This window comes from Cervus elaphus, chromosome 24 (genome assembly GCF_910594005.1).
Source record: "Cervus elaphus chromosome 24, mCerEla1.1, whole genome shotgun sequence".
NCBI classification, from domain to species: domain Eukaryota; kingdom Metazoa; phylum Chordata; class Mammalia; order Artiodactyla; family Cervidae; genus Cervus; species Cervus elaphus.
The window spans coordinates 33895722-33923289 of NC_057838.1; the positions used below are offsets into that span (position 1 = coordinate 33895722).

At 43.4% G+C, this 27568-nt stretch overlaps 1 protein-coding gene and 1 long non-coding RNA gene across 8 annotated transcripts in view; both read right to left on the bottom strand.

Moving 5' to 3' along the window:
- Positions 1-27568, bottom strand: part of ITPR1 (inositol 1,4,5-trisphosphate receptor type 1) — a 345839-nt gene that overhangs the window by 226885 nt on the left and 91386 nt on the right. The gene's annotated exons all lie outside the window — the stretch shown is intronic.
- On the bottom strand, positions 11118-15350 carry LOC122682601. Its single transcript, XR_006337434.1, has 3 exons — positions 15337-15350; positions 13953-13956; positions 11118-12921 (listed from the first exon to the last, which is right to left on the bottom strand). It is a non-coding gene; the product is annotated as an uncharacterized LOC122682601 (long non-coding RNA).

A 27568-nucleotide genomic window follows, 5' to 3' on the forward strand; every position in this document is an offset into this window, starting at 1 on the left:
AGGGACCAGCAATCCCTTCCAGGGAACACAGGAAGCTGTCTCCACTTAGACAGCTAGGGCCTCTGTCCTGGCCTCTGCACCTGGACAGACGTATACGACGTCCCAGCGCAAGTTAAAGACTGCTTGTGGGAGCAGGGCCGGATGTCCGGGGAACTGTCAAGAGCCTGCTTCTCTCAGCACCTCAGTCTGGTTCCCTGTCGCCCTATTGACTCTGCGAGGGATCAATATTCTCCCAATGACTTCCTCTTTGGCTTAGGTTAGTCAGTTTCTATTGTTTGCAATCAAAAGTGTGAGCTGACCCATCAAGTGATAAAACATATTGCACTCTGCTGGTGAAGGAAATAAACAAATGCCAACAAAAATAAGAGACAGGGAATCTGGAAACCAGGATTCCAGCCCTGGATCCCACTAGCTGAGCAGCCATGGCCAGATTACTAAAGCTCTCTGTGTCCACGGGTCTTCCTCTAGAAAACAGATCATCCCCAAGGACCACAGAGCCCAAAGACCTACTCTAGTCTGTGGAAGCTTACAGATCACGTCAGACAAGTCACAGAAAGCCCAACACGGAAGCACTGAGCTGGGCATTGGTCTGGAAACTGGACGACTTGGTTTAAACAGCTCTATTATATGTTAGTTGTATGACTCTGGGGGAAATTAGTTCATCTCTTGCCTATACAAGGGCAATAGTCACAATGGGTAACACAAACTAACCTAAAAGATTAATTACTTCACTTAAAGCACTTAGTACAGATTATGGCACAGAGTGAACAAATATTAGCCACTAAGACAGAATGGATAAACACACCACGTCTTCACACAAAACTGCGATGCTGGATGGTAATGCTGCAGTAGAAACAAGCTATTGTTACACAGAACAACGTGGATGTACTTCACAAACATTATTTGGAGTGAAAAAAACCAAGGCGAAAAGAATCCATTTATACTGAATGAATCCATTCACATGACGTTCAAAAAGAGGCAAAATTTACCAATAGCTAGACAGTCAGAATAGCAGTTACCTTTGGAGGGGGGGTATTTCTGAGGTGCCCTTTGGAGAAGGGGCACTTTCTGGGGTACTAGAGATGTTCTATCTCAATCTGGATGAGGGTCATGGGGGTATACTTGGATTTAAAAATTGAGCAGCGCTCAGATTTAAGATTTGTGCATCTTTGTGTGTGTGTGTGTGTGTGTGTGTGTGTGTGTGTGTGTGTATAATACCTTAAGGGGAAAAAAATGAAGTAGTGGTTATTCTCACAATAAGGAGGATGGTCTTGCTGATAATAGAAAGCCAAACTTTCCCTTCATGTAAAAGGTTAACAATAGTGTCTGACTTCCGTGGCTGTGAAAACATGCTTTGTTTTGCCAGGGTTGGGGCTGGGTGTTTGCTGGTACATAATGGAGAGGAGGAAGGGCGGAAGAGAGATGACATCACTGGTTCCCCAAAGGGCCTCCGTTATTTGTTCACTGCAGGACACTCTGGACACTGAGGGCAGTGAGCATTCCCTGGCCCCAAGCCTGATGCCCAGAGGGACTCTGGCCGAGGAGGGCTTTTCCCCACTGATGCCCTGCTCTACTCATATGGCTTTAAACCATTAATAGGAAGCACTGAAAATGTAATCTGTAATAGGGCCACGATGGCTGACATTTGCTTCAAAATAATTGGGGAGAGCGAGCTGGGAGGAGAGAGATGACATGAGATGAACCATGAATTGTTAACAGCAGAGGGCACATGGAGGTTCATCAAACTATTATTCTCTCAATTTGTATATGTGCTTTACATGTTTTTTAATAAAAGATATTTTTGTATATTCAAAATCATCTATGAAATTTATGTTCAAGTGTGAACCTTCTATAAAACTCCATCAAATATTCACCAAGTTCAAAACAAGGCTACTTTTAAGATGAGAGAAGAAATGAAGGAAAAAAAGAAGAAAGGGAAAGAGGGAGGGACAGAGAGAAAGAGAAAAAAAAGAAAAGAAAGGAAAGGGAGAGGAGAAAAGCCTGTTATATATGGAATCTGGTGTAATTTTTCAACCTATCTGAAAACCAGTATATTTTGGAAATGAGTAACCAGCTGGATAGACTTGTCAAAAAGTTAAGAAATACGCAAACAGAGAGGATGCCCAGCTCTATGTCAGATACATGAATAAACAAAATTGGGGACTTTGGGCTAAAAACCTTGCTGCGTACAACTCTACATGCTCAGTCTCTCTCGAGGAAAACACAATCTCACGGTGCACAGCCCTGGCTATTTCAAAAATTACAGCACATGTGAACCTCTGAGGATATGTCACATCTACAAAAGCGCATTCAGAAGGTCTTGAACATCTGGTCTGAAAAGATTTACATAAGCTATTGGGTTGGTCATTCCAAGATCCTCCTGGAAAAATACTTTTACCATCAGAAATTCCCGTAACATGAAGAAAGTGTACATGTTTCTCTTGAGTTTGATTTCTATTTCACTCAACAAACATTTCTTAAGCCTCTGTGTGCTGGAAAACCTGGTTCCCGAGGGTCCTCAGGAAGACAGAAGAGCTGACAGGTAACTGCAGGGTGTTTGAAGCATCTACTGCTCGGGCCAGTGGGCAGGGCAGGAAAAGGGATGGATGATGTAGGAAGAGTGAGAAGCTGGAGAAATCTGTAATGTATAATCACATCACCCCCAGAATTAACCTGCTTTTCTGTGAAGTGGGTCAGACTTCCTGATCAGGTCCATGGTCAAGAGAAAAGCTAATACTGCCAACCTGCCGGCCCTCCTCCTGCCCCCACCCGGGGAAGAAGCCATCACCCCGACCTCACGTGTGCCCTTCCCGCCCATGTTCTCTGTGTGGTGTGCAAGGCACCCTTAGCCGACTGAGCAAAGCTGTCACTGTTGGCTTGTATTCACTTCTCCACAGAGAGGCAAGAAGGCAAGTGGACACCAACAACCAACAGAAGACATAGCCCCATTTGCCTTACTCTGTTCCTTTATTTTCCTGGTCTCCACTGCAGACCTAGTGACCCAACTTGGTCCCTCTGTGCTTCCAACATCCAGCCCCTTCCCTGCAACAGATGGACCACTCCCTAGATACATATATTTAAAAAAAAAAATTTTTTTTACATACTAAAGCATACCCACAGTGAAGAGATTGCTTCCAAAGGGATCCTTTCACTCACCCTAATTCAGTGAAAAGGAACTAAATAAACAAATCAAGAGTCACTCAAAGATGTCATATATTTAACCTAGATACAGGAAAAAATCCACTGTCTTCATTTATATCATGACTTATGTTTTCTTGACTTACATTTTTAATCCTAGCAAACACAGCCTACCATCAAACAGCCTTTTCAAGTCAAAATATCTCAAGAAAAATGACTGTTGAGCTTTTTCTCTCCTCCAGAACACTTGCCTGAAAGACATAACACATTTCCATGCAAAATAGTGACTTATTAGAGGAGCGATTCTCCAGGAAGTCACCTCAAGATGACCCCTCCCCTCAAAACGATCACACCAGGGTTTCTCAGCGCCAGTCCTGACACTCTGGGCATCATCTCTAGTTCTCTGTTGGGAGAACCCTGGCAGCATCTGTGGTCTCTATATTCCAGGTATTGTAGCACACCATCTTCCAGGTCTTACAGTCAAGAATGCTCCCCCCGACACCCGTAGAACCACAGGATTAAACCTTCCTCTCCCTTCTTCTTAAGAATCAATGTGCTCAAGTGACCCACATTGACAAAATGAACTAAGTAGGTGGTGGGGAGGGAAGCATTCCAGACTCTTTTCATGTCATGAAACCACCTTCTTTGTTTGCTGTATATGAAACTCTACCTGACAGCTAAAGCTCTTCTTCTAAAACTGACTTGGAAGGGGAGGCATTAGAATTGACATATGTACACTACTGATCCTTGGAAGCAAAGTTATGACCAGCCTAGATAGCATATTAAAAAGCAGAAACATTACATTGTCAACAATGGCCCATCTAGTCAAGGCTATGGTTTTTCCAGTAGTCATGTATGGATGTGAGAGTTGGACTGTAAAGAAAGCTGAGCACTGAAGAATTGATGCTTTTGAACTGTGGTGTTGGAGAAGACTCTTGAGAGTCCCTTGGACTGCAAGGAGATCCAACAAGTCCATCCTAAAGGAGATCAGTCCTGGGTGTTCATTGGAAGGACTGATGTTGAAGCTGAAATTCCAATACTTTGGCCACCTGATGCGAAGAACTGACTCATTTGAAAAGACCCTGATGTTGGGAAAGATTGAGGGTAGGAGAAGAAGGGGATGACAGAGGATGAGATGGTTGGATAGCATCACCGACTCAGTGGACATGAGTTTAGGTAGACTCCGGGAGGTGGTGATGGACAGGGAGGCCTGGCGTGCTGCGATTCATGGGGTCGCAAAGAGTCGGACACGACTGGGCGACTGAACTGAACACGACTGATGGTGGTGGTTTAGTTGTCAAGTTCTGTCCGACTACTGTGATCTTGTGGACTGTCTTCTGTCCCTGGAATTTCTCCAAGCAAGAATACTAGAATGGGTTGCCATTTCCTTCTCCAGGGATTCTTCCTGACCCAGGGACCAAACCCAGGTCTCCTGCATTGCAGGTGGATTTTTTACTGACTGAGTCACCAGGGAATTCTCCATACACTACTGATACTATGTATCAAATAGGTAACTAATGAGAATCTACTCATTATAGCTCAGGAAGTCTATTCAGTGCTGTGAGGTGACCTAAATGGGAAGGAAATCCAAAAATGGGGGGATATATGTATACACATGGCCGATTCACTTTGCCGTACAGTAGAAAGTAATACAACATTGTAGGTTTGGAGCCAAGGAATTCCTATTTTTAACAATGTGATTCTTCTTTGTGATTCTTCTCCAAATGATTCTTCTGTTTTTTTATTGCAGTATAGTTTATTTAAATGTTGTGTTAATTTCAAGTGCATAGCATAGTGATTCAGTTATACATATGTTACACATGTGTATCTTTTCCAGATTCTTTTCCTTTATAGGTTATTATAAGATGTTCCCTGTGCTATACAGTAGGTCTGTGCTTTTTATTTTATATATGTCAATATGTATCTGCTAATCCCAATGTCCTTATTTATCCCTCCCCCTCCTTTCCCCTTTGGTAATCATAAATTTGTGTTCCATGTCTGTGAGTGTATTTCTGTTTTGTAAATAAGTTCACTTACATCATTTTTTAGGCTTCACATATAAATGATACCATATAATATTTGCCTTTGCCTGATTTACTTCCATAATAAAGAATGAAATAATGCCATTTGCAACAATATGGATGGACCAAGAGATTAGCCCACTATGTGAAATCAGTCAGGTGATTCTAATGTGATTTGTCCCCAGCTGTACCCTGGGGAACACCAACGCACAGAATAAATTAATTCTCAAAGCAGCATTTTTCAAACATTTATATGGAGACCAATAATCTGAACATCTTGTTGACATGCAGGCACTGATTGAATGGATGTGGGGAGGGGTCTGAGAAGCCCCCGGCCTGGGGGCCGCTCTGAGTGGCAACATTCTAAGAGCCTGAAGTCACTGCCAGCCACTTGGAATCCCCAGTCCTGCCAGTACATCCTTCAAGGTGTTTGGCAACAAAGCGTTCAGATGCCTCAGATGTCAGTGTGGTAGAAAGGACATCAGCTGAGGATGGGTGGTCCTTCGCTTGGCCCATCCACCTCTCCAGTTTCATTTCTTTAAAACGCTCCTCCACCAACACCCAGCTCTCACCATTCCAAAACACAGTTCTCACAAACATGCACCATATGTCACTCTTCTGTATTTTTACCAAGTTGTTCTCTCCGCCTGAAATTGTATTCCCAGGTCACCAACTGCGTCAGCACCATGGCCATTTTCTGACTAGCCTACTGTTCATCCCTCATGCTTTCAGCTCACCTCAAAGCACCCAAGTCCCTGTTCGCTATCCTACCCCCACACCATGATGCTGTCACTGCTCCCTCCTCCAGGATACCAAACAATGTTTTCTCCCTTCAGTTCAGTTGCTCAGTCGTGTCCAACTCTTTGTGACCCCACTGACTACAGCACACTAGGCTTCCCTGTCCATCACCAATTCCCGGAGCCTATTCAAACTCATGTCCATCACGTTGGTGATGCCATCCAACCATCTCATTCTCTATCGTCCCCTTCTCCCCTTATGACCTATGTAGCAGGTGCATGGAACATTAAAGACTCATCTATTCAGTGGGAAAAATTACTTCCTCTGTCCCTAGATATTTAAAAAAAACAAACAAACAGGACTTCCCTGGTTGTCCAGTGGTTAAGAATATGCCTGCCAGTGCAGGGGACATGGGTTCAATCCCTGGTCCAGAAAGATTTCACATGCTGCAGGGCAACTAAGCCCATGTGTCACAACTACCGATCCAGCATGTGCTAGAGCCCATGATCTGCAACAAGAAAAACCACCACACTGAGAAGCCTGTGCATTGCAACTAGAGAGTAGCCCCCACTGACCACAACTAGAGAAAGCCCATGCACAGCAATGAAGACCCAGTGCAGCCAAAAATGATAAACTAATTACATTTTAAAAAATAGCAAGACATCGACAATTACCAGTTGCCAACAGTACCAATTCAGAAATTCACAGTACCTAACCACTTACAATGATCAAAGCTGCTAGTATTATTTCAAGCCAGGCTTTTCACTTACACCCCCATCCTTCCCACTGTATCCCCATCGTGCCCACCTCACTTTCCGGTCCCTCCCCCCATGGTGGATGCAGGGGATTTGGAGAGAGACGAAGGACAAGGAGAGCAGTCTAGTCCCTCCTTGGCTGGAAGAATCAAGCTGGCTTCACATTCCAGCCCTGCATGATCGACAGATATGTAGAGCTGCTTCTTCCACGAGCACTTCCTCTTAGATTTTTATTTGTAAATAATCGCAAGCTTACATAAAAGTTGCAAGAGTAATAAAACACAGACTACTCTTTACCCAAAGTCACCTGCTGCTACCATTTTGTCCATGTGCTTTATCACTCATGCTCTCTCTGTATGTACACATATAATATTTCATACGCATGGTATATATTGCACCTGTGACATACCTTCCTGCACTACTTGGCAGTAAGTTACATATATTATTGCCCTTTTTAAATTTATTTCAGTGTCCATTCCCTAAGACTAAGGATATTTTCTAACATGATTACAGCTCAATTATCAACTGCAGTAAATTTAACATTGATCCTGTACTTGCATCTCATCTATGGTCCACACTTGCATTTTGTCATTTGGCCCAATACTGTCCTGTTCAGCACTTCCTGACCCAGTCCAGAGTCCAGTTTAGGACCAGGGATTGTGTTTAGTTCTGATGTGACTACAGTTGTTCTTCACTTTCTATAAGCATGACATTTTTCAAAAACACAACTCCCCACTTTAAAAAATAGAGTATTCCTCAATAGGTGTTTGTCCGATGTTTCCTCAAGATTCAACTCTAGCTGGAGTTCTGCATAAGAGATGCTGTGGGCTTTTTAAGGCGACATCTGGCGACACATGGCATCCATCTGCTCTGGTTGGCACTTTAATAGGAACCTTGAACATCAGCCTGCCATTGCTTGACATCCCTCCTCTGTATTCCCTCTTCAGGGGGAAAAGCATCTCCTCGGGCAGTCACAACCCCTTTCCAGCCACTGAAGACCCAACCCATCAACCCACGTTTCTCCTCCATGGAGCCCCCTTTCTGGCTCAGACAACCCCCACATCAGCTCTCCCCAACACACTCACACGTGGCCCTTATGTGCCCAATGGAAATATCACACCTTCTTTGCCCAGGGAAATGATGCCGGTATAGCAGAAATGCTCTTTTACTGTACTGTCAACAGAGCTAGACAGCTTCTTTCATCCCCATATATTCCCTGGCTGGAGTCAGCCACCCCTATCCCCTCCCCAAGCAGAGGGGACACACACCTAACTCTCCAAGTAATCCAGTTGTAACTTTTTTCAGCTAATGCTTTTTACAAAGGCTCTGACCCCCCAACAGGAATGCATCCTCCTTTGTGTCCCAGTGCCTCGGCAGACTTCTGACTTCATCTGTCTCCCTGACCTGCCTCCCACCTCCCACCTCCATAACTCTGCAAATGCCTGCCAACAAAGGTCCAGGGGCTTATTCATCACTGTGTTCCAAATGGCCCAGCAGACACATGCGCCTTCCACAACCATTGTTGAGTTATAATGTATCTCCCACCTAGAACACATCTTCAGACACGTTTGAAAACTGTCATCTGAAAAGTGGGTTTTGCCTTATTTCCATCTCCTTTACTTCTTTTTTTTTATTTGTTTAGTCAAAACTTGATACTTTATTACCTCATTTAGTATTTCTATTTTCTTTTCATATGTTTTTTTTACTAGAAAGCTTGAATGTTTCATACCAATATGTACCCATTTTAAAAAAATTGAGATATCATTCATAGCCAACAAAATTTACACCTTTAAAGTTCACGTGTGCTATGCTAAGTCACTTCAGTCATGTCCGACTCTGTGCGGCCCCACAGACTGTAGCCAAGCTCCTCTGTCCAAGGGATTCTCTAGGCAAGAATACTAGAGTGGGTTGCCATGCCCTCCCCTCCAGGGGATCTTCCCGACCCAGGCATCAAACCCACATCTCCTTACATCTCCTGCACTGGCAGGCAGGTTCTTTACCACTAGTGCCACCTGGGAAGCCCCCTCAAAGTATATAATTTATTTATTCATTTATTTTTTACTAATTCAGAGTTGGTATAACCATCACCACTGTCTAATTTCAGAAACCTATTAGCAGTCACTGTCCACTCTCCTCTCCCCTCAGGACCTAGCAGCTACTGGTCTACTTTCTGTCTCTATGAATTGTGGACATTTCACATAAATGGAATCATATAATACATGACCTTTTGTGACTAGCTTCTTTCACTTAGCATAATGTTTAGAAGGCTCATCCACATTGTGGCATGTATCAGTATTTCACTCCTTTTTGAGTTCAGTTCAGTTGCTCAGTCGTGTCTGACTCCTTGCAACCCCATGGACTGCAGCACTCCAGGCTTCCCTGTCCATCACCAACTCCCAGAGCCTACTCAAACTCATGTCCATCGCATCAGTGATGCCATCCAACCATCTCATCCTCTGTCGTCCCCTTCTCCTCCCACCTTCAATCTTTCCCAGCATCAGGGTCTTTTCAAATGAGTCCATTCTTCGCATGAGGTGGCCAAAGTATTGGAGTTTCAGCTTCAGCATCAGTCCTTCCAATGAACACCTAGGACTGATTTCCTTAGGATGGACTGGTTGGATCTCCTTGCAGTCCAAGGGACTCTCAAGAGTCTTCTCCAGCACCACAATTCAAAAGCATCAATTCTTTGGCACTCAGCTTTCTTTATAGTCCAACTCTCACATCCGTACATGACTACTGGAAAAACCATAACCTTGACTAGATGGACCTTTGTTGGTAAAGTCAACCTTTTTATGGTTGAATAATAGCCCACTATGTGGCTATATCACATTTTGTTTATCCATTCAGTTGATGGACATTTGAGCAGTTCCTACTTTTTAGCTATCATGAATAATGTTGCTAGAAACATTCAGTTATAAGTTTTTATGCAAGTTTTTTTTTAACTTCTCTTGGGCATGTTTTTAGGAGTGGAATGCTGGCTATTATGGTAACTATATTCAACCTTTTGAGGAACTGCCAAACTATTTCACAAAATGGTTGTGTGATTTTCAGTCTCAGCTGTATGAGGGTCCCAGTTTCTCCTCATCCTCTCCAACACTTATTACTACTGTCCACCTTTTTTTTACTTTAGTCATACTAGTGATTTCCATTTGCACTTCTCTAATGACTGATGATATGAGCACCTTTCCATGTGTTAATTGGCCATTTGTATATTTTCTTTAGAGAAATTTCTATTCAAATCCTTTGTCCATTTTCAAACTGGATTTGTTGCTATGTAGTTATAAGAGGGTTTTTTTTAATTGTGGAATTTTAAGAGTTCCTAGATACTAGTCCTTAACAGAAAAATGATTTGCAAACACTCTCTCCCTTTCTGTGATATGTCTCCTCGCTTTCTTCATAATGTCCTTTGAAAGTTTTAAGTTTGATGACATCCAGTTTACCTATTCTTCATTTTGCTGCTTATACTTTTGGTATTGCATCAAGTAACTTCTGCCTAATCCAAGTTTGTGAAGATTTACACCTATGTTTTCTTCTAGGAAGTTCATAGTTTCAGCTCTTATATTTAGATCTTTGATTCATTTTGTATTAACTTTTGTGTATGGTGTGAGGTAAGGGTCCAATTTCATTCCTGTGTATCTGGGAACCCAGTTGTTTCATTACTACTTGCTGAAAAGATCATTTATTCCTTTGGTCTTGGTAACTATATTGAAAATTAACTGACTTACACCAGTCATGGGTTTCCTTCTCCTTTATTTCTAACAGGAAATTAATGCCTACCTAACACTTCCCACACTCAACTACCACCAATAAAAGAGAAGAAAAATATATTTATTAAAAAACAAAAAAGTTCTAGAAACACCAAGAAAGTCTAAAAATACAATTAAAGACATTTGAAAATTTAAAATTAGCATCATTTCTCTGAAAGTTAAACAAACACACACACACACATATATAGGCTTCAGGAGATGCAGGTTCAATCCCTGGGTCAGGAAGATCCCCTAGAGCAGGAAATGGCAACCCACTGCAGCCTGGAAAATTGCATGGACAGAGGAGCCTGGGCAGGCTATAGTCCATTGGGTCACAAAGAGTTGAACATGACTGAGTACATACACACACACACACACACACACACACACACACACACACACACTCACACCTATATACACACCAGCTATACTGCACTTTAGTATATAAGAATGTGAGCTGAAATACTGGGTCTGAAAAACCCAACTTTTCAAATACAGGGAGAAGAAGGAAGGCCTTCAGAATGGGTCTCGCTGACATATAAGGCAGTATGAGATTAGATTCCCAGGCTACTTTTCTTTACTGTCAATAACTTTTTTAACAATGGATATGACAACATACTTGGCGAAGTTAGCTTTGATGAAGTTCTCTTCCAGGAATAAACGCAGCTTGTAACACTGAATGAATTTCTCCAAAGGCCACAAAATTATGATGTGGTTTCATGAGCTGCACTATCCAACCAAGAAATTAAGTGGGACTCCCATTTTTATTTCTCCATTCCTTTGTTGTGATGGCTACTGAGATTCTGTTGAACTCATCCTTGGTGAGCACAACAGTCTTAGGGTGACAGAAGCTAGCTCTTTTGATTATTATCTTGACCTTTTTCCAAGAAATGTGTCCACCACCATTAACTTTATATACCCAGAATACCAACCTTCACACCATAATCTCCACACTACAATTTTCAAACAGCCACAGACTATCATTTTACACAGGCAACATATAGTTGACAAATGCCAGGAAAGTGTTCTCAATTTAGAAGCCAAAAATTGAAGCTATTTCAGCCCTTCTCAAAAAAAAACACAAAACAGGAAGGTCGGTAGAGAAGGCGTTCTTTCTGAGCTCCAGCCTGTCGACCTTCAAAGAGCCCATCTGCACATTCCCCCAACAAGGCCACCCGTAAGGCTGGCTTCTCCTTAGAATCACAGAATTATGTAAGACCTCAGAAATCCTGGATGCCAATCCCAATCTATGAGGGAGCATGATGAGTGGGCAGAAACTGGGGTCATGATGTCCAAAAATCTGCTTTAAATGGATAAACTGGGGTATGTGATGGGACTGTGCTTAGCAGTGGGAAAAAAAAAAAAAAAGACCTGACTTTTGATAGAACCACAACATGAATCAATCTTAAGATAGGTGTGGTGTTATGAAAAGAAGTTGGACAAGAGTACATGATGTATGATGTCATTTAAACACAAAATTCTTGGAAATGCACACTAATCTACAGTGATGAAGCAGAGTTCCCATGGGTAGCAGTCAGGGTGGGGTAAAGAAGGAGGGAATAGGGATTAAAAAGGGGCAGGATGAGACTTTTAGGGGTGGTTAATATCTTAGTTTAGTGATGGTTTCATGGGTATACACATGTGTCCAAACTTAGCAAATTATACATTTTTAAAATGTGGAGTTTATTTTCTGCCAATTATGCCTCAATAAAGCAATTTAAGAAAACAACAGTAACCCAAAAACTATATCCACCAGCTCACAACAGTGCATGCTGACATGCCAATCTGACACCCAAGCCCAAGATCAACTCAGGGCAGAGGATATCTGACTCATACCAGTGCCAGGGAAGTGACGCCCTGGCCCCGAGGGCTTGCCACTGTAAAAAAAAGTTGTATTGTAAAATACTCTTTTGTACGGCCACCACTGTCTGGGTGGGTGAGGGCTTCAGTCAATTATTTTCATTCAGTAATTTTCATTTCCATTGCATTTTCAACTTGCAATTGAAAATTTTCATTACTTTCCTTGACCGCAGAAGTATGGCATCACAACCCCAACAGCCTGCAGGAACCACTTAAGATATTTTAAGAAGGTGAGGACCACAGGAAAAGAAGGCATGTTAGTAAACTGTGGAATGCTTTCCCCCTCACAAAAAAACTGCCAGTTTCTGACCATTTTGCCACCTGAGAATACTCATTAAAACTGGTTGGATCTTCTCAATTTTCCCCCAAAACCAGAATTTTGTGTTTTTATGTAAAGCATGCAATTTGTTTTCAGGGTGAACCAACTAATTCATTTTTTTTCTTTCCTAAAATTTATTTTATTGAAGTATAGCTGATTTACAATGCTGTGTTAATTTCTACTGTACAAACAAAGTGATTCAACACACACACACACACATTATTTTTCATATTCTTCTCCATTATGGTTTATCATAGGATATTGACTATAGTCCCTGTGCTACACAGTAGGATCTTGTTGCTTATCCACTCTATATATAATCGTTTGCATCTACGAACCCCAAACTCAATTTTTAAAACATCATGCAGGTTAAACAAAAACCAGTGAGAGCAGGAGTCAGCCCACAGGTTGCTGCTTTGCAAGTGTGGACAGAGACGCTGCGAACACAGACTTTGGGTTCAGCACCAGCTCTAAATCCTCCTTCCTCTGGGACTTCAGGTGACTTACTCGACCTAAGAGCCCATATCCCCACCTGTAAAATGGGTGTAAAATAATCATCAAGGATCCACATCTGAGGGGTGCAGTCACGATGAAATGTTTACACCTAGAAAATTCCCTGTACACATCACCAGTATTATTCTCCAAATGAGAGCTCGCCTCGCTTCAACAGACTTCTCCAAAAATAGATTTTTCCTTCATACTGAAGCTGTAGATGACATGAGGCTTGGAGTGATCTTAAGAACACTGGTGAAAGCAAACAGGCTTCAACAGGCCAGAGGAAGAGACAAAACAAACCTCATCACACCTCAACACGGATTCAGGTGTAAAGCTCTGTGTGTTGGGGAACAAACCCTAATTCACTAAGTAAGATACCAGCAACATAGGGATATGAGCTGAATGCATCAGCATTACATAACACCAAACATGGTGGCTGGGGGGAGAAACTCGATCCTGTGCACTAATTAGATGACACCTGAATACTACCTTTAGTTTTAGAAGCCGCTCTGTAGGAGACACAGTGAAAGAGATACAGCCAGAGAGGGTACCAGGACACTCGGTTACTTGACAATGTTTCCAGAGGAAAGTGAGGTTCAGGGAAGTTAAGGACCGTATGTGAGATCACTCCTGAACTGAGACACTCCAAATCCACAGCTGGACTGAGACATTCTTTTGGAAAACTTCATTTGGACAAAGTTAAAACTATTTCTTTATTAAGACATGACAGAGCCTTCACTCTACTCCCATGTTTTGTGAACATCTTGAAAGGCAGACCACAACTGTGTTTCCTAAAACTTTTCCACCTTTATTTTTTTTTAATCCTCTGGTCCAACTGAGTTTTCCTGAAACAGACCCACAGACCAAGTAGGGAGAAAACCTCTCTGCTGCCCTCAAGAATCACACGACCTTTTTAAGAGGATTTAACATCCATAGGAAGTGTGCAGAATAAGGGCCATGACAGGTGGCAGTCGAAAGAGTTTGCTTCCCTGAAACCAGGGGTGAGAAGAAAGGGACACCTCTGAACCGGGAGAATTTAAGCTTAGCACTCCTTGCTATCCAGGGCTGTACACAGTCATGTAGACCTAGGACAGGTGCTGAAAGGTCGTGCTATTTGCCTCACTAATAAAAAGATTCCCAATGTTCACTAGCTAAGACATGGAGGCAACCTAAATGTACATCAAGAGAGGAATGGATGAAGAAGATGTGGTACATATATACAATGCAATACTACTCAGCCATTAGAAAGAATGAAATAATGCCATTCGCAGCAACATGGATGGACACAGAGAGTGTCATGTTGAGTGAAGTCAGTCAGAGAAGGAGAAATAGCATATGACATCCCTTATATGCAGAATCTAGAAAGAAATGATACAAGTGAAGTTACGTACAAAACAAAACAGACTCACAGACTTAGACAACGAACTTACATTTGCAGGTGGGAAGGATGAGGGGAAGGGTTAGTTAGAGAGTTTGGGATAGACACGTACATGGTGCTGTATCTAAAATGCGTAACTGACAAGGTCCTACTGCATAGCACAGGGAACTCTGCTCAATGTTATGTGACAGCCTGGTTGGGAGGGGAGTTTGGGTGAGAATGGATACATGTATATATGTATCCATGCATATATATATATATACACATGGCTGAGTTGCTTTGTTGTTCACTTGAAACTATTATGACATTGCTAATCAGTTATATTCCAATATAAACTACAAAGTTTAAAAATAAATACAAGTGATTTTTCATATAAATAAAAGTAAAAGAAGATTCAGCGGGAATCAGTCACAGGAACACATGACCAGTGAGCTCCAAGATGGTTTATGGAGACTGTGCTTTCAATCTGAAAGTCAACTAACACCATCAGCCTCCCAATGCGTGGGTCTCTGCAGATGTTTGCAAAACCAAACACAGGGATTAACACAAGGGAGATGACCACTGTGACTCTGTGTACTTTGGAGTCTAACCACACGGCAAGGAATGGCCTGCTGGGCAAGGAGGAGCAGCCTGCAATGAGCACAGTTAAGCAGGATCCCATATCAGAACACATCAGAACCCCCAGGTAAAAATTAATCATGAACTGACCTCTAGCCAAACCCAGTTATGGACCTGAATACAGCTTGGTCTCACGTCCGCCCCATTCCTTGTGCTCCTCAGTACCTAGAACAGCTCCTTGGTCCATCCCGACAGAACTCAAATGCCCCTTTTCCTTGGTGATGCCAGCCGGAAGTCATCTCGCCAACCTGGAAATCCCGTGAAACACCTGCCCACTCTCTCTCACAACGCTTCTCAGGTACAACCCAGGATTATTGCCTCACTGATCTACTGCACTGTGAGCTCCACAGGGTCAAGTGACATCTCATCACCTACATACCCCCCACTCGCCACCCCAGAAGACCCTGCTCACTGCTCTGACTTAAGAACGCATCTGCTGAACCAAGAGTAGCTTCACTTAAGAGCATTATCCTAAGCCAAAGTCGCCAGCTGGTGGACTTCAGGCCAAATCCGGCTCATGGACCATGTTCTCTCTGGCTGGCTCAGTGTTTCAAACACTCCTATTAATTGCCACAATTTTAAAAGGAGGCAATTCCACATAAAAATCCTCCTCACCAGCTTTTTATTAAAAGACAAACAAAATCAAGAATTGGCAACGCAGGCTCCTATTTCTGCATGGCAACAAGTGGCTGGAGGTGAGTGAGAAGATCCCTTCAGACAGGACGTACTCCTACTTCTTCATCTGCCCTCATCGTCTCTGAGCTCATTTACGCACATAGTGCTCTACAGGCATCCCTCAGGCTTACTAAATACAATAAACTAAGTGCAAACCCCTGATGACACATCGGCACACTGAGAATACCAGCCTCTAAAAGTGACATGCTTTTCACTGACCCAGAGAAACACTGTGGAGTCAAGCTGCTTTAATGTCAATTTCAAGCACATTCCCATTTCCCCACTGAGTGACTTCTGTCTCGTCCTGTGTAATAAGCATGGAGTAGTTCCTGGGTTTAAACCCTGACAAGGTACGCAAATGAAAGGTGACTGTGGAAAGACCCAGCAGCTAATGAGGAGTTCTGACCATAAGAAGCTGAAACTGTAAGGAGGAGAGAGATTTCCATCTTTCAAAATTAAAAGGATTCTAGCAAAGAGGCAGTCATTTAACCCACAGAACCCAAAACCGGAAAGGCGACACTTCACACCTTCAGCAGGCTAAGGGCCTGCTTTGGAGAACTGAAAACCCATCTGTGACCAGTGACTAAACTCCCCTGAACATAAACAAACCCCATGTTCCATCTCTGCCACCTATAAAAATGAGATCAGCAGAGTACAAACACCACTTAACACAAATAAGAGAGTATCATTTCACTTGACTACTAAGTCTGAGATTTGTAATCAAAGATGATGACATAGGGCAGTTATAAACATTATTAAAAGCAATACCTTAAAGCAGGAATGAAAAAAAAAAATGAAAAAAAAAAAAAGCAGGAATGAAAACTCACACAAAGATTTTATCTATTTGTTTATGAACTTGGTTTTCAACCACAAAGGTAGACTCTTCACAAGAAACCCTAAAGAACATTGTTCTCATCTCTTGGCTTATAAAGGAGTTTTACTGTAGAGACTTACCTACAAGCAAGATACAGATATCAGTGCCAATTTAAGTGATTAAACTGGCATGCTAGCGAGGCTCTCATAAGCAGGGGATCTGGATTTAATTTCTGGTTTCAACGTAATCACTGGGGTGGGGGGATGGCAGGGCAGGGTGTGCTTAAGCAAATTCCAAAGAAAAACACACACTGACCATTGGCGAAATGAGGGTCATACCTGCCCTTCTATTTCAAAAGAACATTTTGCCCCAGCCATGTTTCTAAAATTCTCCCAAAGATCATCAGTGACCTAGAGGCTAAAGTCAACTAACTTTTCAGATCTCATCCTCCCCAGTCTAGGCCTCATCTGACACCTTCCCTCATCCTCCCCTGGAAGTGTTTACTCACTTGCCATTTCCAAGCCCCCTCTCTCTGTCTCATTGCTCCTCTTTAGGCCTCTTCACCACCACCCCCTTCTTCCCTCTTAAAAACATTTCTAAGTTGAGGTCCCTGCTTCCCACATATGCTGGCCCCAAATAACTAATACATACCAGGTACTATGTGAAACATTTCATATACAGTATCTACTTTAAGAACATCTCACAACCCTCTTTTTAGCTACACTGCCTTATTATCACCATCCTCATTTTTTCAGAAGAGGAAACTGAGGCTTAGCAACTGGCTCAAGTTATACATCATGTAACCATGAGAGCAGGGGAAGGGTCTATCAGCCAGGTCTAAATCCAGAGCCCAAACACCTAACCTCTCTGTACATTAAGCCTCCTCACCTAGGCAATACCGTCTACAAGCTCAGTTTTTAATTTAATTTCTGCAGCAGAGACTGTTTGCTGCTTACTCAATAACCACTCTCCCTTCTTCTCACTAACAGAATGCTTTATCATTGGGATGGCAATAGACCCAGATTCAAACAAACACACAATACCACACCCAGACATTTCCCAGACTCCCAGTGAGATGGTCTTAGGGAGGGGTGTTTGACTGAGGGTTTTAAACAAGGCTCAATTAGAGGGTAGGTGCATCCTTTTGTTCTTTCCTATCTCCCATTTCCTGGAATGTCAATGTGATGGCTGGAGCAAGAGTAGCCATCTTATGATAAAGTGATAATCTGAGGACAGGCACATACTAGGGACGGGAGAGTAAAAAGACACAAGTGGCCTGGTTCTCATTAACCACATGACTACCACATCAGACCTGGAACATCTTTATCTGGACTTCATTTACCTGAAATAAAGATGAACCCCTACTGAGTTTGGGGGAGAATGGATACATGTATATGTATTGCTGAGTCCCTTTGCTGTTCACCTAAAACTATTACAACATTGCTAATCGGCTATACCCCAATACAAAAAAAAAAAAATGTTTTTTTAAAAAAAGATTAGCCCCTACCTTGGACTGGGTCCCTGAGAAGGAGATACTGGGACAAGGATTCATATACAAATGATTTATTAAGGAAATGCTCCCAAAATAAACCCATAATGAAGTGGGGGATGCAAGACGGGAAAGAGAGAAAAGCATCCGAGAGCACTCTTAAGCCCAGTTCTACAGAGGATGGCTTCACCCAGATTCTATGAGGAACCCTGGGGTATGAACAATACCTCCTGCTTTCCTGTCCTGAGGCTGGGTTGCTAGATCTTCATTCTTCTGGATCAGTCAGTCCCTGATGAGGGTGGGAAACCGCAGAGACTCTCAGATACTCTGAGCTTTCCATGTCCTACAGCAAAGTGGCTCCTGCAGCCTTAAGACAGTCCTCCCATGATAAACTGGGGGCTTGAGCTGTAGGAGGCAAATGCCCACAAAACCGAGGAGGAGCACGTGGGGACCCCAGGGGACACAGGCCACCATAGCATCCATCTGTGACTTGTGTTTCTGCTCTGTAACAGCCAGACCTAATCCTGAGCGGTGCAGAGTCTTGGCTGAAGACATCCACACGTCCATCTCCGGGTCAAAGAGCTCTCCTGAACTTCAGACCAGAATGCATGTGCCTGGTATTTTTCTCCACCTTTGCTCCCACCTCATCTGCCTCCTTCAAGGATATGGGCAGCTGACATCAGCCTCATGGCCACGGTGACAGAAACCAGTGTGAGAGACCACACCCTGCCCCTCTCACCACCCGGAATCTGTTTCTTCTCCTCACCGTCTGCCTTCAATCACAGCTCTACCACCTTCTCCTGGTCAATCAGGAAAGAATATTTAAATGATTTCAACATCTCTCTCTCCCTCACATCTCCCAAAGCCAGGAAGGAGGTCCTAGCGCATGTATCTTCCACCTTCGGACACCCCACCTCCAGGGCTTTTTCTGCCTTGGTTTTCAGTCCCATCTTCTGCATTGGGGACTCTGCTGGTAGCCAATACAGCTCCAGTCTCCACCGCACCCTGCAGCGTGGCCTTCTGAAACACTTGCTGACCATAGCTCTCTCAACCAGCTATTTTCAGAGACCAAGAGCAAATATCTGAATGCCTGAAACCAGCACCCACAGTGATGGGGCCTCAAGCCACATTTCCAGTTTCACCTCCCACCTCATCCTGTGCATCGTTAATAACACATCTCATATGTGCTGTGTGTTCTGGGCTCCCCTGGTGTAATTTTTAAATTAATTTAGAGCTGATTTACAATGCTGTGTTAGTTTCTGTGTACAGCAAAGTGAATCAAGTTATACATACATCCACTCTTTTTTAGATTCTATTCCCATACAGGTCACGATGAGTATTAAGTAGTTCCCTGTGCTATACGGCAGGTCCTTATTAGTTATCTATTTTATATACAGTAGTGTGTATATGTCAACTCCAAGCTCCCAATTTATCCCTCCCTGTACTTCTGAAATATTACACAAGCCTGTTCATATAAACACAAAGGTGTATTTATTTTCTCACGCCTTCTAATAGAACTACGATAGAAAAGTCACCCTCTCTCCTACAGTATTCTCTATGCCTGAACGGAAGGAAGCATGGCCATCGTACTCATTTTTATGCTCTCCCAAGGAAGTAGCATCAGAACTTTAAGCAGAATTATTTGATTTATGATGCTGAATCCAATTCAAGGCTATTAGGCAAAAAAATCTGTCATCATTCGCCTCAGTGCTGTGTTCACTTCTTCCTAATCTCAGCTCTTAGATCAAGTATTGAATGAAAGCAGACTCTGCCACTGGCTCGGGTCACTCACCTGGACTCTCACATTCCTTCTCTGAAGCTGGAGGGAGGAGCCTAAATGACGTAAAGCTTGAGAGTGAAGAGTGACCTTATTTCAGCCTCTCATTTATAAATAAGAGTAACACTTACTCAGAGAAGGGAAATGATGTGTCTCAGTTCACAAACATGCAAACGAAATCCACCTGCGGAGGCTACGGCTAAAGCATCAATGACATATACTGTCAGACAGGTGCCAAGTACCAGAGCAAGGGTCACAAGAGTCGAGGTCTCCTGGCTTTGAGCAAGCTCTCACCCCAGCACACATAGCATGTCCTACGCTCTCAGACCATGGGTCACTTTCCAACGATGACACCAGAGAAGTCAGTGGTTCACAGCAGGCACAGCTAAGCCCATTCCCCGACTCTTCCGACGACGTGATTCATTTCCAAGGGGAACCAGCCCCCCAGACACACCAGAAAACAGTGCTTGGGTGGCACTCACTCAACCTCGCTGATCTGAAGATGGGCCTCTGGTCAAAGAGGGGATGGTCTACCCTGGTCACAGGGCTAGGAGTGCGGGCCTCTGAGTGGGCGGGATTTAACCAGTTGGAGAAAATGGGGAGAGATATCTTCCTTCCCCAGGCCCAGCTGAGACAAGCCTGCAAATCCAGAGCTGCACGTCACAGTTCGGACACCACAAAGGAAAAGGCTGCCTGGGCCTGGGGCCAAGCCACCAGGAAGCAGAGACAAAGTATGGGGAAAGCAGTGAGTACAGTCCCTGAAGACACACCATCATTTCAGCCGCTGGGCTCCAGCTGGTTTACATCAGCCAACAAATCCCTACACAAGTGGGACTTCCGGTTGTCCTGATCCTAAAGGATTATGATTCATATAAAGGCCACGAAAGGAAAGCAAGAGTCACCACTTTTAAATCGCCAGAAACGCATCTCACTGTAGACAGAAGGCTTTATGTTTTATAAGTAGTGAGCAAAATTTGATGCAAACACTTAAGGTACAATGAATTACCAATGTGTTGAGATGAAAATACAAAATGCATAAAAGAGACCAAGAATGATTAAATATATAACATAAAGACAGGACGGTCAACCTAAGTACACAGACTGACTCCTACACCTGACCGTCATTTCCAGGTAGGACAGGGAGGCACCAGCCATGTTTACATAAGAATCATACAGTCCCCTGACCTCAACTCAAATTTTATCATTATTAGACAAAGACATGATTCTCACTGTGTTCTGTTTTTAGCTGAAAACTCTTTAGAGCCCCAGCTCTGAATTAACCTACTGAAGGAGGGATCAAGGGTAAGAGATCAAAAGCAGGAAGACCAATCCTCAAAGTATGTAACATAAAAGAAGTTCTAAACCCTAACTGCAATGCCTTTTCAATTTGCATCTTTAAAAAGTCTGATTATGTAACAGAGTTATGTCAGATCTATTAAACTGACACTGTTCCAAATGAGGATTTTAAAAACTCAAGTCGAAAGAACCATCATTTAAATAAATATCTCGCCACCAAACCCAAGCCAGAGTAAGTGCTATAGGTTTCTGTTATTCCATCATAAGCTTTTCTTAAAAAAAATTAAATGCTCAGGTTGAATGAAAAGCTCTTCCAAACATTCCCCTCAAAAGCAAAACCAATTCAAGGCAAAGATCTGCTGATTTGAACATAGTCAAGTCACTTGAAGGAAATAATTAGGTTATCCTGCCATTCATTCATTTTCTTCATTACACTTTTTAGAAAGAATCAAAGAAACAGCATCCTGAATCAAAATACATGGAGAGTCAACTGATCGATATGGTGATGTTGGCGGGGGGGGGGGGGGGAACACATGGAGAGGACCAAAGTCACAAAAAAGAGGCACTCGTCTTGCTTCATGGTCTTAAACCAGCAAAGGCAGATTCAGTGGTGAAAAGTCAAAAAAAACCATGACACCATCATCCACTTTCTCTCCTCTCATTCATTCACAAACGTTGATTCAGCATCTCCTTTGGGCCAGACACTGTTCTAGGTATGAGAGACACAGTGATGACCATGACAGATAAGGTCTCTCTCCTCACATAGCTTAAATTTTAGAGAGGGAAAAGAGTGAACAAGTCAGAAAACAATGGAAAACATAGTATGAGGAATAACAACTGCTATGAAGAAGAATAAAGCATGCAGAGAGGTGAGGCAGCTAAAGGGATCAAGGTCATCAGACAGGAAGGTCAGGGAGGTCTCTCTGGGGTAGTGACATCTATGCATGAGGGACACATGATGGAAGGGAGTGTGAGTCCTGCAGGACAGAGGAAAGAGACACAAATTCCAGGACAAAGGCTGTGGGGCAGAAACGAGCTCACTGTGTGCACAGAAATGTAAGACAGCCAGTATGGTCAGAGCTGAATGAGCCGGGGGGCCGCACGTAGGCAGGAACTGGATCGCATCAGATAGCAGTTCTCAGTCCTGGTTACATGTGCAGGTATTCTGATCCAGCTCTTCTGTGATGCTTCCCAGGCACTAAGGGGTTTTTTGTTGTCCTTTTTTGATTTCTCCAGGCTATCTTGCCTCCAGGCAAGGTTGAGAACCTGGCTTGATGGAGCATCCTGTAGGATTCTATTTTAAGTGAGTTGAGAAGCCCGGTAAGCAGGGGCAATACTTGACCCCAAAGAGTTTTCTACGGACCACTCCAGCCCCATGCACAGTGGAGAGGATGGCAGGGGGCAAGGCTTCGAAGAAAGAGAGCTACTGGAAGACCAGAGCAGTCATTCTAGACTGTACCATTCAAACTTCAAGGACTGGTGAGTCACCTGGGACCCCCTTCAATGCAGAGTATGACCCGGCGGGCCTGCAGAGGGGCTGAAATGGTTATTACTGAAGAGCTCCTGGTAAATGCCAAGGTCGCTGGCTCTGCACATCACCTCCAACCGCAAGGATCCAGACCAGTGTTTTTCAAACTGTGGGTCATAACTGAAACTCGGTCATGAAATCAAATCAGTGGGTCTCAATTACCTTATTTTTCATGAAAGAAAAGAAAAGGAATTTTCAGGGTACACTGCAAACAGTAAATTTAAGTGTGATGGTGTGAACTTTTTGCTTCAGTCAGACATGCAGACATATAGGAATATGTTCCCTAGGTTACAAGAGAAAATTTATTTCTTGCTATTAACATCCGTGGAAAAGTCTGAGAAACACCAGTGCAAGTAACAGATGACGGAAGCTGTAGGCTAGGTGGTGGGAAGCAGGCAGGAGTGGAATATGAGAGAAGCAGAGCAAGATCTCTGCTGCTAAGATGTGATGTGGGAGGGCAGAGAGCAATCAGGCAGTGTGATGATGTGGTCTGAGCAAGAAGGGTCACCAGTTCAGGGAGCTGGGGAAGACCAGGGTTGGGGCAGGTTTGGGGCAGGAAGAACCTGCTGTTGGAGACAGATTGAAAGTTTCAGATGCTTCTGAGAGCCAATCAAACAGAAGAGTCACTATGAAAGTTGGAGTTATATATTCAGCCCTTGGGAGGTACATGGGGGATGGAGAAACATTTTGTTACTGGTCAGCCTATTTAACCTCGCAGGACTGTGCGAGATCATTGAGAGAATGAACACAGGGAGAGAAGAGACGAGGGTCAAATACGGAGGCCTGGACCAGACTAAGATGATGAGAAAGAGGGAGATATAGGGAGACCTGGAAGATACAGCTAGGCAAATAATCCCCACAGATTCTTGATTTTTTTTTTTTTTCCGTAAGAGGTTGAATGAGGCATCGAGCTATTCTTTCCCACTCAGATCTCTTGAACAGCAACCATCAAGTGAATAATAGCTGGCGAATAGGGTATGTGCAAAGCCAGGACTTCACTATTGCTCTAAATAGAGATTTAAAAACCCACTGTAGGGACTTCCCTGGTGGTTCAGTGGTGAAGACTCCCTGGTTCCAATGCAGGGGGTGTGGGTTCAATCCCTGGGCAGGGAACTAAGATCCGACATGCTACGCAAGATGGCCAAAACAGAAAGAAAAACCCAGTGTTAATATTAAAATACACACTCAATAATAGACTTAAGAAAGATACACACATATGTGAGAAAACACAGAGGAAAAAATCTGTACCATCCGATAAGAGCTAGGGTCAGGAAGGGAATAAAGAGAAGGAGACAAGGCTTTGCATCAGTATCTTAGGTGTTTATGGAGCAACTGTAGTTATCTATTCCATACAGGATGGAAAGCTCTTAAATGATTCTGCTGGCAGTCAGGGCTAGGGATCACTGGATGGGGCTGCTCAACAGGAGTCAACATTAGATATCAGACCGAACCAAATGTCTTAGAGGGCTTTGAGACATGACTGATTTCATATCAAGGGGAAAAAAGTCAATACAGAGCATGCCTGGCAGCTGAGGCATGCTTAGGGAGCTTCTCCCTACACAGCTTCTATTTTGGATCCCAGCAGGCTATTTAACAGAGTTAGATGAGAGGTGTTAAAAAACCTCTGCAGCTAGAAACTGTCTTCAAGAAGACTCCAGGCAGCTTGATGTGCAGACTTCAGTGACAAAGATTAGATACTAAGCTTCTAATTAAGAATACCTGCCCTTTTCTCGAGTCCCTTCCCAACTAAGGCAGTTTCTTTTTCAGTATCCTTCCCTTTGGCTCCCTGTTTTCTCAGATTTATCCCAGGAGCAATTACCTCCAGTAGGCTGTTGGATGCCACACATTTTGGCCACAATGAGATACAACTCAATTAATCTGAAAAAGAAAGGAAGCAGACTCAAGATGCACTGGTCTCCGCACCGCTTACTCAAAACAAAGACTGCGAACCAGTAGCTTCAGCATCACCTGGGCTCTTGTTGGAAATGCAGGATCGGAGCTTCCCTGGTGGCTCAGTGGTAAAGAATAAGCCTGCCAATGCAGGAGATGTGGGCTCCATCACTGGTCCAGAGAGATCCCACATGCCATAGAGCAACTAAGCCCATGTGCCCCAACTACTGACTCTCTGCTCCAGAGCACACATGCCACAGCTACTGAAGCCCGCATGCCCTAGAGCCCATGCTCTGCAAAAAGAGAAGCCACCGCAATGAGCCGACCCATTGGAAAAGCCCATGATGCTGGCAAAGATCGAGGGCAGGAGGAGAAGGGGGCGACAGAGGTTGTTAGATGGCATCACCGACTCAATGGACATGAGTTTGAGGAAACTCCAGGAGATGGTGTAGGACAGGGAAGTCTGGCGTGCTGCAGTCCATGGGGTTGCAAAGAGTCAGACATGACTAAACGACAGAACCACCACCACAATGAAAAACCCATGCACAGCAATTAGAGAAAGTCCACAAGTATCAAGGAAGACCCAGCACAGTCAAAAATTAATAAATAACAAAACAAGTGTCCGGTCAAAGAAAAGCCCAGAATTCATCCGTGTGGAGGGTAAGGGATACCTGTGTGCCTCTAACTCGTTTGGGTAGTAGGTGAGCAATGCTCTGACCGAGGTCAGGTCAGTTTTAACTCTGGTGATTAACATTCAGAGGCTGCCCTTATTGTTCCCTCCCTCTGGCTTTCTGTCCCAGTAAAGGTCTAGATGGCACATATGTGCTTCTCCACTAGCCTTCTGGGATGCCCTAGGCTGTGAGTATCCCTTACTTTCCCACATGCCCCCCAAATTAACTGCAGGCTGAGGAGGAAGAGAAGCCTGCCTTTCTGCAGCAAAGATGAAAAAATGCTGCACCAACAGGTTCTTGAAAATGAAAGTGAGCTCAGTTCAGGAGTTTTGCTGCTTCTCCCACTAAGGGGCAGCCTCCGCATTCTAGGAGGTTTAAAAAAAAAAATTTCCTTTGCCCCCTCCCTCCAAAGTTTTAATGAATTCGGCTTCCTTCTACTGAAAAAAACAAAAAACCCTCAGTAACAAAAATCAAGGGTTCTTTTGGCAAAGAGCAAAGGATTAAGCTTACAGCAACCTTACTTCCTCTCCCCCCCCCCTCCATCCTCATCTTTTATCAGAAACACTGTAACTATCATTCAGAGGACTAGGGGTCCACAAACTTCCTTTTTAGGCTAAAACACAAAACAAACTTAAGCTCCAAGAACCAAGCCACACCTTCTCATCTCTCTAAAAGTTAGGTTAATTACTTTTAAAAACAATACTACTTAGAAACAAGAGAAAGATGTGTTGTCAGAAGGAAGGTGTTGAGGTAGGGGGTGGTAAGAACGTGACTTCATACACCACCACCATGATAAGAGTAAGTTTCCCTTTAAAATAACATGAAAAGAGGTACTTAGATAATATTAAGCCATGAGCTCTGTTAAAACCTGGGATGTGGCACTCTCGGGTGAGCAAAATCATCTATCCTTAAAAGGGATAGGAAAAAGCCCCAAAAGCGCTGGAAGAAAGCAGAACCGGAAATAACAATTGGGGGAAAGGTCATCTAGATGACAAGATACAGGGGCAAACTAGAAGGGCATGCCCATCCCAGGCTCTGGACAAAGCTAAAAAGCCAGCACCTTTCCGGAGTTCCACTTTCAAAGGGAAGTTTACGCTGCACTATATACATTACGTACAAACATCTCACTAGTGAGGGATCTATCACCACCAGCCCTGTATACACTGAGGATTCTTAAGGACACGCCAACCTTGCATTTGCCCCAGCTCTGAACAGACACCCCAGAGCGGCAGGCAAGCTCTGTTTCCCAGCTCTGAACTAGATGCAAGTGGGAAATGGTCCTGGAAACTGGTGAAACAGCCCTTTCCAGGAACAACGAAGCCCACAGCTTTACCAAATAAGGCAAGTGAAAGCGAAAAGCCAAGGAAGTGCAGGCTAAAGCTGTATCTTTCCTCAAACTAGCCAGTTGGATGACAGAAATGTGAGGATCCGATCCTACAGCACGGATTGCAAATGCAGAGAGAAAATGCAGAGAAACCACAGAGGGAAGAATCCTTTGCCAAGGAGAGGCCCGTAAATGCGCTGATCCCAGCCCCTGCCACTTTCAGAAATTTCAAACTTGCTGAGCAGCTGAACGTCCTCTTGTGAAACAAGTAACTCAAACCGAACAAGTCTTTGGTGTAATTCAAATCCTAACTTTTTGTTCTATGTCATATGTGAACAGCTTTATTGCAAAATTTGACATAATTAGACATTACTGTAGATAAGGTTATCTGGTGAATTTTCTTTTTTTTTTCCCCAGTGAAAGTACTTATGAGACTACCTGTGTTTAAACAATTATTTAACTGCATTTTCTTTGCTTCCAAAGAAGTTCCAAATCCAATTTCCTGTCTTAGCACATCTCCTTTATAGGAGAAATGGCTTGATTTTTTATAAAATCTTTTCTTTCCCCCCTAATACCATGAGTCTTTTACATGCCAAAGATGAATTTTAAATAAATATTGGAGACAGCGTTTGCTCAAATAAGGGCTGAGGGTAAAAACAATTCTCCTTAGGGTTGTGATTTACACTTTGCCACTGTCTTCTGCAGCTTTTCAGGTGACCGGCCCGAAGTTCACGGATGGACTTCTTAACAGTGGAGGAGGCAGCCACCCTAAAGCATGCACAGCTCGGGCAGGAGGACCCATTCCATAAATTTTTCCAGAATGTCTAGTATTGCTTTCACTTTCCTCGAGTCCTTTACGTTTCTGAAAGCTCATCATCTCACATGAAAATCCAACAGATGGTAAGGAACTTTCACAGTCATGAAAAGGTTAAGAGACTCAGAGAAAATGCCATGTCCAATCTAGTCCCTTGAAATCCAGAATGTGAGTCCTCTGTGGTCACTTCCTTCTAATGCAACCGGACCAATCATTTATCAA